We start from the raw sequence: 11,871 nt of genomic DNA, 5'->3' as shown, positions 1-11,871 counted from the left end.
TTCCGATATGGTATGATGGACCACGCCCTCCTGAACAGTTGCTGTGAATACCTTCAGAAAATTGCTTCGCTCAACTGCCAACTGAGATGAAACTAGCACACAGGTTATACCATGAAAGACCTAATTAACGACGCCCCCATTCAGCAGGAAGCAGTTTGGAGAGAAAAAACTGTGCCCATATTCCCAAATATTGTTTATAAATGTTCTTTTAGATTTAAAGGGGGAGATGATATAGGTATGAATAATTTGCATTGATTTTGCTTTAGTGATTTAAATTTAAGGTCAATTTTGTAATGTATATAGGTTGTTAATGAATAATCATTTATAATAGTTAAGTTTGTAGTTATATTAGTTAAGATTTTCTAGATGTGCATAGATATATTTTAGATAAGCATTCTTCATATTTTTCAAAGATTATAGAATATGGCACTTAAATGTTTTAATAACTTAGGGCTTTTCATGACAATGAGACACGTCTGCTCCTGGCAGCACCAGCTACTTCCAAAAGGAAGATGGGCATCGAAGAGGATCCTTATGGAGTTTGATAGCCATTTGGGCAAGAAACTGTTCTTGCCTGGACTGTTGCATAAACAGAACATAGAGAACCCTCAGAGAGAGGGGTTCCTGATCTATGAAAGAGTCTACGAGACATTCTGCAGGACACAGCAGAAAATGACTGAACTGTCTTTGAAATTTCCTGCTTCATGGAAATGTCTCTGGATACCATGGGCCTGTAGGCTGAAGATGGATGCCCATCTTCAGTACAGAGGAACTTTGGGTGACTGTCCAGGCAGTGAGATGTCTCTGTCATTTCTAGAGTTTTCTCATTTCTTGTTTACTTAGGTAATATTATATTCTTCTGGAGTCTTTGATGGAGTTGAAGAATGAATAGATAGTTATAGTTTTCCTTAGTTATGATAAGAGATAAAATAGATATAAATATTATAACTGTAATTCTTGCTTGATAACTGTTTTGCTATATGTAATTTTACTATGTTAAAATGAAAGCCTTCCTTTTGTTTAAACAGAAAAAGAAGAAATGATGTGGGAGTGATTTCTTACTAATAAAGAAACTGCCTAGGCCCATTTGATAGGCCAACCCTTAGGTAGTCGGAGAAAACAGAAGAGAATCCTGGGAGAAAGAAGCTTCATAGAGAGTCGCCATGATTCTCCCGCTCCAGACAGACGCAGGTTAAGATCCTCCCTGGTAAGCCAGCTTGTGGGCTACATAGAATATTAGTAATGGGTTAGGACAATATGTAAGAGCTAGCCAATAAGAAGCTGAAACTAGCCGGGACAGGCAGTGTTTGAAAGAATACAGTTTCCGTGTAATTATTTCAGGGCATAGCCTAGCCATGCGGGCAGCCAGGTGCCGGGGACGCAGCCCTGCCGCTCCTAATGCAACACATTGATATTAATGAGTACACACTGATCTATCTCAGGTATAGGTAACTCTCAGAAGGTGAAACAATTTTCAACTTAGTACTTAAACAGACCTGAGTTTTGAAGAATGGATAATGAGTGCAATTTGACTTAGAGAAAATGAAAATGGACCAACAGTAGGAAGAGTCTGAATCTTAGAGATTTGCACCTGACCTTAAATCCTGTCCTGATAATGCCATGTAAGCCAATGAAAAATAAGTGAATGGAAACTGAATTGTAATCTTTGATGTGAGGATTTGGAATCTGTGCCATAGTTTGCAGGGAATTGTGCTGCCCTGGCTCTGTGGTAATTTGAGAACTATAGCTGGGACATAGGTCAGCTATGGAATGCCAGGGCTAGGAGAAGAAAATATTCTTCCCTGTCCCCTTGTCACAAGTTCCGAATGCCACAGAGTTTAAGGAAGTGACTGCCCTGCAGCAAGTACATATAGAATTGCTTTGCTCAGATATTTAGTATAGCTTAAATTAGATCTGAGACATTGAGATAATGTCTCTGGAGACTTTTGTGGCCACACCACCTGATGGTATTTTGCAGTTGTTCTGATATTCGTGCTCTCTTGAGAATGATTACTTCACCCACTTATACTTCCTCTTTCTGATTAAACTGTTGACTGAAGCAATTGCTTCAATAGCGTATAAATGGGCTGAATGATAAACACGCAGCATGCAGTTGCAATTGCTGCTTTTGCTCTGCATCCCCTGTGTCCTGCTTTATTCGAGACCCTTAACCAGGGATCCCGAAGCTCCAGACATCGACACTTTGATATCAGTAACAAAGATTTATTTGACTCTGTGCTTGAGATGTCTGGAAGGGAGCACTTTTTTATAATGACTCTGTACATGTTGTGACAAAACATCTGAGCAATAAAACATTGAGAAATCTTCATATGGATTATAAGAGATGGAATCAACAGTGCAGTCAGAAACTGACCAGAAATTGGAAAATATCCAACTAGCTTGTTTATGTGCATGCCAGAAACATTAATAAACATGTTTAGTCTCTACACAATACCCTCGTTTATTGAAAAATTCAACACACTTTTGGAGGAGAATTCTTGCATGTTTCATTTGAATTTTCTTTAGCAAAAACATTATTTTTAAGCAATACACTCTGACCATACTTATTCTTTTTCCAAACTACTTATAGGTCCTCCTCACCTCTCTATTAACTGAATTGCAAGCCTTTATTTCTTTCAATCTTTAAAATACAACCCCATCTCTCTTTGTCTCTCCTAATGTTTATCTCTGTCTCTCTCTCACACACACAGAGAGACTCATTAAAACACAAAAACAAAAAAAAAACAAATTTATAAACAAAATACTAGCAAGACAAGAAAATGACCAAATAAATTTATGTTGTTAAAAAAATCTACAAAAATACTCCTGTATGATTTATTGGTGTTAGTATAACACCTATTGGGAAGTATATTTAATTGAGCCAGTAAAATTCCCCTGAAGTGCACTACTTTTTCTTTGCATATTCATACCAATTGCAGATAGTTTCTTCATTAGGATTGGGAGTCCTGGATATACCCCCTCTTGGCAGTAGAATCCCATGTTTTTTGAACATGTTAAGCCCTGTGTCTACTTTCACAGTCTAGTGAGTTCATATGTTTATCAATTCTATTGTGTGTGGAAGAGGCTGTTTCCTTGGACTCATTCATCACCTCTGGCTGTTAAAGTCTTTCTAACTCTTCTTCTATATCAGCCCCTGAGTCTTAAGGAGAACGTTTGTTTAAGACCACAGATTTATAACTGAGTGGTCTAATATCTCTCTTGTTCCATAGATTGTCTATTTGAGATTCTTTGTTATTTCCCTTATTCTGAAAGAAGAAGCTACACTAATGATAGTTGTGTGAAACACAGATTAATATGCATATACAGGCATGTCATTGGGGATTATTTTATTGTTCTATTCCTTTAGCACAGTGGCCTTAACCTTCCTATTTGCTGCAATCCTTTAATATAGTTCCTCATGTTGTAGTGACCCCATAACCATAAAATTATTTTGTTCTTATTACATAACTGTAATTATCCACTATGGATAATAATATAAATATCTGGCTTGTAGGGTACCTGATATGTGAACCCTGTGAAAGAGTTCTTTGACTCTTGTTAAAGGGTTGTTTATTTCCCAAAGAGGTCATACCCCAAAGGTGAAAAACCATGGCTTCAGCATAACATTGGTTTTCCTGTAAGCAACCTCACTATAATTTCTAGAACATTCTAGTAGTTTCTTGCATGGTTTACATTTATGGAGTGGTCTTTTTTAAGTTATTTATTTGTTTATTTATTAAAATTTTCCATCTACTCCCCTCCTCCCATTTCCCTCCCACTTCCCCCTTCCTCTTCCCATGCTAAGAGAAGTCAGGGTGCCCTGCCATGTGGGAAGTCCAAGGCCATCTGCCTCTCCATCCAGGTCTAGGAAGGTGAGCATCCAAACAGAGTAGGCTCCCCAAAAAGCCAGTAAATCCAATAAAAGAATAGCTGATTACTTCCCCAATATTTGTGCCATTAGTCAACACACAAGCATATCTAACAGGCAGATCACCATTGTGGGTCACAGTTTGTGTTTAGGTTTATTATTACACTTCTCCTCTGAGAGTATGCCAAGTACCTTCCACTGCTACAAAGTCAGTAGATAAGACATCCAGTAAGGTGCCAACTCAAGTTCTCCAAGATCAGTGAGATGTATGTGTGTTGTCTTTAGCAATAAGGTTTTACCATCAGTTTGTGGAGAGCAACCAATAGCCTTGGCAATATCCTGAGTTATTTTGTGATTTACATAAAGCCACTTTGGCCAATGATTCAATTTATTAATGTTTTTCCAGGGATGACAATCTTCCAAATATCCAGTAGTTTACTGAAGATGAATGTTACAATAATTTGGAATCTGCTCTTTTGGGGATTTGAGGCCAAAGACTGAGTGGAAACACATCTCTAAACCACCTGGGTTAGAAAGAAGACACTCTTAATACTTAAAAAACTATTAGACACCAGCTTCAGCAAAGATACGACTTACCTGTGTAGGGCATAGAGATTAGAAAAGTGACTAATGACTGTGAATACATGTATGAAAATAACATAAAAGAAGCATAGGATAGTATCAGGAGGGAGTTCTAGTAAATATGGAAATTTGCCTGCATTTAATTTTTCATACACTTTTTTAGCCCAATACAACAGGGGGAAAAGACGAACAACAGTTTTAACATGATACAAAGAACAACTAAATAGTTTTGGCTTCAATACTTTAAGACATCAAATCATTAGCATTCTGTTGTTTAAGCATTGAACCCACCCTAGACTGAGTATCCAGAAAGCAGACGCTCCCAAGGTGGAACCTCCTGTTTCAAAAGAAGGAGCAGAGGTATGCAAGAATATCCTGATCATTAGTCAGGGTGGACTGGATCTACCAATATGGACTGATGGAGGAAGGACATTGGTTAATTATAATAAAGAAACTGCCTTGGCCCATTTTATTGGTTAGAACATAGGTAGGTGGAGTAAACAGAACAGAATTCTGGGAGAAAGAAAGCTGAGTCAAGGAGTCGCCATGGTTCTCCCACTCCAGACAGATGCAGGTTAAGATCCTCCCTGGTAAGCCACCTCGTGGGCAACACAGAATATTAGAAATGGGTTAGAACAATATGTAAGAGCTAGCCAATAAGAGGCTACAGATAACGGGCCAGGCAGTGTTTAAAAAAAATACAGTTTCCATGTAATTATTTCGGGGCATAAGCTAGCCATGTAGGCGGCCGGGTGCGGGGACACAGCCCCGCTGCTCTTATTTCAACAATGGACCATCTTACTGTTGAAAGGACCAAGTAACCACATCCTAGGTCAGGATTTCCAGTCGCACTTGTCAACAACATTGGACAAGCAAGAACTCTCGGGCATTGAGACAAGGTGGAACTAGGTTCACATTTTTGGGCCTCCACAAAAATCTTATCAACAGATTTTCATTTCTGACAAATTTTAAAAGGCACTTAATTTGTGTATCAGGAAGCCAAGGCTCTGAACAAAATGATAGAGAGGAATCCCCAGAGGCTAGCAGGAAAACTGTGTCCACTCCCAAACCCCAAAATTGTAGGAGGAAGGAATAGAGCTGAGAAGCAGCCTGGACTATTGTACTGCTGTCAGCAGAGGCTGTGTCAATGTGCTCTCTGTTCACAGTAGTGTGTAGCAGTATCTGCAGAATACACACTGGTGATCTTGAGGAATACCAGTTGTTGGTGTCCTTGGAGACTGTGAGCCAGCTTTTCAGGGGTGTGTTGTAAAACTTAGTATCATCCCACCAAATGATTGCAACCCACTCCAAACCCTTTCCTGAGGGCTGATGGATTCAACCCACACCTATACCAAAAGTGCTCAGTGAAATCCCAGAGAAAGAGCAGGTCAGTATGAGATCCTGGGACAGAAAACTGGAGAAAAGAAAGCAGAGGATAAGGTTGGAATGGGTGATAATATAGAAGTTTGCCATTTAGTGATCCTTGACACTCACATGCAGGGCAAATCAGCAACAGAAATGAAAAAAAAAAAAAAGAAGTCTGTTCATGGCTGCAGACCAGTGAGTATCCAGACCCAGCTTTGGCTTTTAAACCCAGGGTTGGGTGGAGCCAGGAGAGACTTGCATTCCATGCAGGCACTGTCTTTGATGAAGGACTTAAGTTTTAGAACTCAGGGGAAGCCAGTCTGTGAGGGGAGGCACAGAAAGCCCTCACAGGAGTTCACTTTTTTCCCCAAAGAAAGTAGCCCACCTGGTAGAGACAGGCCTTCAGTATACAACGCATCTGATGAGTACTGTGTGAATGCAGCAAGGAAGAGTAGATGCCCTTGCAGGCTGGCAACTATTCAGTCTATAATTGCATAGAAGAACGTGATATTTCATTGATTACTGATCTGATAATTTCCTGCCTCATGTATTTGAGATTTCTATTTATTCAATATCAGTAGCTTCATCTTTATACTGCCCTCTGATTAAAAACAGCACCAACAGAAAACATAAACTATAGGCAAAGACATAATTAGTTAGCCCACTTCTCTCAGACCTCGAGCATACTGAAGGAGGACCAGAAGGGCAGAAGACACTGAAAGTCACCACACAGGGCCTAGGATTTTATTCACTGGAACTGTGATGCTAAAACACAATGCAGTCTTTTTCTTACTAAAATGGATGTTTTACAGTTAAGGGAGCCAATGATTTGCCTAACTTTGAACACCATTCACAGTGACTTTGTGATATGAATATGACTGAAAACATAGAAAAAAATTGAGTAAACTTATTTCTTATAAATAAATCTATGTCAAAAATGATCAACTTATTTTTAGGAATAAACTATCTTCTTATTTAAATGTTTAAAATATAAAGACATCAAGATGTGTCTAAACCATGAGTTTGCACTTACCACAAAGTTATAGTAACACTGTATAAAGAAACCAAACCCTCAGTGCTGAGAGGCAGCTGAGGCACTGAACCCTCATGGAAGGATGGGCAATAAGACCTACATCTACGCTTGGTTCATTTTACAGGGCATTTCAATGTCACAATAACTTTTTATTTATGATCAAATTATATATATTGAAATAAGATTGTATCTGACATTATTTCCACGATAATGCCAAAGATCATAATAAATGTCGTCATCAAAGACAGGGAGTAGAAAAACAAGTATCCTGGAATGGATGATAACAGGAGCAAAGAGGCTCTCTCCAATTTCTGGATGTTATCTGTAGAGTAGCAGTGAACATTGAGTAAGTGTCTCTAGTAGGATGTAGAGTCATTTGGGTATATGCTCCAGAGTGGTATAGCTGGATGCTAGGATAGGTCTATTCCTATCCTCCTCTGGAGCAGTCACACTGATTCCACAGTGACTGTACAGAGGTGGGGAATATAAGGTGTTTAAGTTTTCAGTATAAAGGGTTTGGATACTTCAAAATGGCTCTGCAGCATGCAACAGACAACTGCTAGAATCAAGGTCTTACAGTCACTTGACTGATGCCTTACATTGTTGAGCTTTGTTCAATTCAGAGGACAGGATCGGGAGATTCCCTTGCCAGCTTATCATTAATGCTTTTCTGTTGGTGGAGACGAGAGAGTGCTTTATGAAGACTGTATTTTAAATTCAACAGAGGTTTAAATGTCTCTACCATTGAATAGGACAGAGGGATTCCTGCCTACCACAACATACGAAGATTATGTCATAGATATTCAGGACATAGCATTCATATGTTGGTGATTTATGTTGGTTACAGGAACATGCCAAACTATCCCTCTACACTACAGAGATTTCTTACTGAATCAATCCCTTGAGATTATCAAGTACCACGGGATTCCGTGTTGCTTGTTATTGGCCCAAACCCAATCACTCTATAGAACAAGAGTGACTTCAACATATCCAGAGGAACATGAAGGATAATGGCATGTCAGAGAAAGTCAAGGTCTGTAAAAGGCTGAGACTGTAGGTCAGGGTATTGGTTCTGGAAAAGCAGTAAACTTAAGATCAGATTAATATGAATGACCTCAAACCTATTCTTAACTGACATGCATACACACTGGGTAAATAAATCAGTTCTATGAAAAGTAATTTAATTGTATTTTTGTTAACTTATAAGATTTACACTTATGTGGTAGTACATTATGATGTAAATATCTCTTCCATTTTGAGAAACTGAAATTCTGCTGCACAACGCAGGTAGAATTTTAAAACACACATTCATGCTACTTAAGACTGTGAGAGGAGTTTTGGTTTGGTCAGATGCTGTTTAGGTAAACTTTATTGGTAAAATTCATATTATACATTATTCAAAGCTACCCCAAAAACTTCAAGTCTCTTCAAATTTAGAGATAATTCTATCTATGCATTAACACAGTTTTCCCTTCTTTAGAGTTTTATTACAGAAAAACATGTAAATAGGGGTGAATTAGCATCATTTTATTTATAGAGAAAGATGCATAAAAACAGACACTCAGAAAGATTATTGCATTGTAAATCTTCAGGCTAGTTTTCACTGTCATCTCAGTCCCAGGGCAGCTTCCAGCTCCTTCAGGGTTTCTGATAAGCTCAGGATGTGGTTGCAACACTATGTGTTGCACAGTAATAGACTGCAGAGTCTTCAAAAGTCAGGCTTCTGAGCTCCATGTAGGCTGTGCTTAAAAATGTGTCTGTAGTCAGTGTGGCCTTGCCTTTGAACTTCTGATTGTATTTAGTATTATCACCTTCAGAATGAATCCTGGCAATCCACTCCAGGCCCTGTCTAGGACTCTGCTTCACCCAGTGAATAAAGTGATAAGTGATATCATCAGAGGCCCTGCAGGACAATTTCACTGAGGTCCCAGGCCTCACAAGCTCAGGCCCAGACTGCTGCAGCTGTACCTGGGAGTGGACACCTGTAGAGAAAAGACAGTTTAGGCGTCATTGTCACCTCTGTCCCTGTTTCCTATTCAGATTTGGAACTGGAATGCCCCTTTACCTGTTGTTAGTGACATGAAGAAGAGAGTGATCCAGCTCCACTCCATGGTAAGGACCTGTGTGCTCAGTGACTGTGGAGAGGACACTGATCATATGTTGTTCTGGGGTGTGGACATCTCTATATCTACCATGTTATTTGTATATTCATGAACAGCGTACCTCTTAGATAAGGTCAAAGTACAGCTTTAGAAGAAAGAGGTAGTTGACATTGGGTCAGGCAGCAGGATGCTAAAGTTCAGTTCTAATCCTGTCTGAATAAATGAAACCCATACTATACCCCCGAGCCTTGTACAGACCTGTGAATGTAACATCAAGACATAAGCTCTCAATTTACAAAGAGACTTCAGTCAGAGACAATTGTTTCTCTTGTGCTAAAAGATTAACAGTTACCAGTAGTCATTAAGACAAAAAGGCAACCTACTGAATGGGAAAAGATCTTCACCAACCCTGCATCAGTCAAAGGTCTGGTCTCCAAAATATATAGAGAACTCAAGAAACTAGACATTGAATCACTAATTTACCCAATTAAAAAATGGGGTACTGAACTGAACAGAATTCTCAACAGAAGACGTTCAAATGGCCAAAAGACACTTAAAGTCATGATCAACCTCCTTAGTGATCAGGGAAATGCAAATCAAAACAACTTTGAGATACCATCTTATATGTCTCAGAATGGCTAAAATCAAAAACACCAATGATAGCCTTTGCTGGAGAGGTTGTGGAGGAAGGGGTACCCTCATCCATTGCTGGTGGGAATGCAAACTTGTGCAACCACTTTTGGAAATCAGTGTGGCGATTTCTCAGGAAATTCGGGATCAACCTACCCCAGGACCTAGCAGTACCACTCTTGGGAAGATACCCAAGAGATGCCCTATCAAATTACAAAAGCATTTGTTCAACTATTTTCATAGCAGCATTATTTGTAATAGCCAGAACCTGGAAACAACCTAGATGCCCTTCAATGGAAGAATGGATGAAGAAAGTGTGGAATATATACATATTAGAGTACTACTCAGCAGCAAAAAACAATGACATCGTGAATTTGCTGAGACTGAGAAGCTTCTGTAAAGCAAAGGACACTGTCACTAAGACAAAATGGCAACCCACTGACTGGGAGAAGATCTTCACCAACCCCGCAACTGACAAAGGTCTGATCTCCAAAATATATAAAGAACTCAAGAAACTAGACCGTAAAAGGCTAATCAACCCAATTATAAAATGGGGCACTGAGCTGAACAGAGAATTCTCAACAGAAGAAGTTCAAATGGCCAAAAGACACTTAAGATCATGCTCAACTTCCTTAGCAATCAGGGAAATGCAAAACAAGACAACTTTAAGATACCATCTTATACCTGTCAGGATGGCTAAAATAAAAAACACCAACGATAGCCTTTGCTGGAGAGGTTGTGGAGAAAGGGGTACACTCATCCATTGCTGGTGGGAATGCAATCTTGTGCAACCACTTTGAAAATTATTGTGGCGGTTTCTCAGGAAACTAGGAGTCAACCTACCTCAGGCTGTAGCAATTCCACTCTTGGGAATATACCCAAGAGATGCCCAATCATAGTACAAAAGCATTTGTTCAACTATGTTCATAGTAGCACTATTTATAGTAGCCAGAATCTGGAAACAACCTAAGTGCCTCTCAATAGAAGAATGGATAAGGAAGGTATGGCACATATACACTTCAGAGTTTTACTCAGTGGTAAAAAAACAATGACATCTTGAATTTTGCATGCAAATGGATGGAAATAGAAAATACTGTACTGAGTGAGATAACCCAGACCCAATAAGATGAATATGGTATGTACTCACTCATAAGTGGATTCTAGCCATAAGTAAAAAACATTGAACCTATAATTCATGATCCTAGAAAAAGTAAATAAGAAGGTGAACCCAAAGAAAAACATATCGTTATCCTCCTGGATATTGGAAGTGGACAAGATTGCTGGGTTTGGGAGGATGGGGGTGGGAGTAGGGTTGGGGTAAGCAGAGATGGGGAGAGAGAAGGGAGAAAGGGAGGATGGGGAGAGCTTGGGGGAACGGGATGGGTGGGATGGAGGAAGGGTGGATGTGGGTGCAGGAAAGTAGATATCTTAATTAAGGGAGCAATTTTAGGGTTGGCAAGAACCTTGACTCTAGAGGGGTCCTCAGGTGTCCAAGGAGATGTCCCCAGCTTGTTCCCTGGGCAGCATAGGAGAGGATGCCTGAACTGGCCTTATCCTAAAGCCACACTGATGAATATCTTGTATATCATCTGATGATGGATGGAGATAGAGACAGAGACCCACAGTGGAGCACTGGACTGAGCTCCCAAGGTCCAAATGAGGAGCAGAAGGAGGGATAACATGAGCAAGGAAGTCAGGACCAGGAGGGGTGTGTCCACCCACTGTGAAGGTGGGACTGATCTAATGGGAGATCACCAAGGCCTATTGGAATGGGATGGATGGAGCATGTAACCAAACCGAACTTTCTCAATGTGGCTGATGGTGGAGGCTGACTGAGAAGCCAAGGACAATGGCACTGGGTTTTGATTCTACTGCATGGATGGGCTTTGTAGGAGCCTAGTCTGTTTGGATGCTCCCCTTCTTGGACCTGGGCAGGGGGAGGAACTTGGACTTCCAATAAGGTAGGGAACCCTGACTGCTCTTTGGACAGGAGAAGGAGGGGGAGGGGGAGGGGGGGTGGTAGAAATTTTTAATAAAAAATAAAGAAAACTGAGCCTCAAGGTCCCCAGTAAGAGAGCCCGGCACCCTCAGCCTGGGCTCCAGGGGCTCCTGTGTTCTCCTGGATCCTGCACTGCCTGCCCCGTCCTTCCTTCTGTCCCTGGATCACTGGGCTACCAGGCGGCCCTGTTTAGGTGCTGAAGAGTTCCATCTGGACGGGTGAGTGTGTGCTATCCAGGGGCGATAGTCCCGGAAGAGAGCACAAACCCCCCTCCCCCAGCTCCTTCTGCAGG

At 40.4% G+C, this 11,871-nt stretch overlaps 1 pseudogene; it reads right to left on the bottom strand.

Annotated features, from left to right (window-relative positions):
• Positions 1 to 3,558: 3,558 nt before the first annotated feature.
• LOC126495224 (Ig heavy chain V region 102-like) lies at positions 3,559 to 8,988 on the bottom strand (annotated as a pseudogene).
• Positions 8,989 to 11,871: the final 2,883 nt, after the last annotated feature.

Source organism: Alexandromys fortis, unplaced genomic scaffold, assembly GCF_014885135.2.
Source record: "Alexandromys fortis isolate MF-2015 unplaced genomic scaffold, M_Fortis_MF-2015_v1.1 scaffold_333, whole genome shotgun sequence".
Classification (NCBI taxonomy): Eukaryota; Metazoa; Chordata; class Mammalia; order Rodentia; family Cricetidae; genus Alexandromys; species Alexandromys fortis.
Note: the sequence above shows the minus strand (reverse complement) of the source record. Positions and strands in the feature narration are given on the sequence as shown.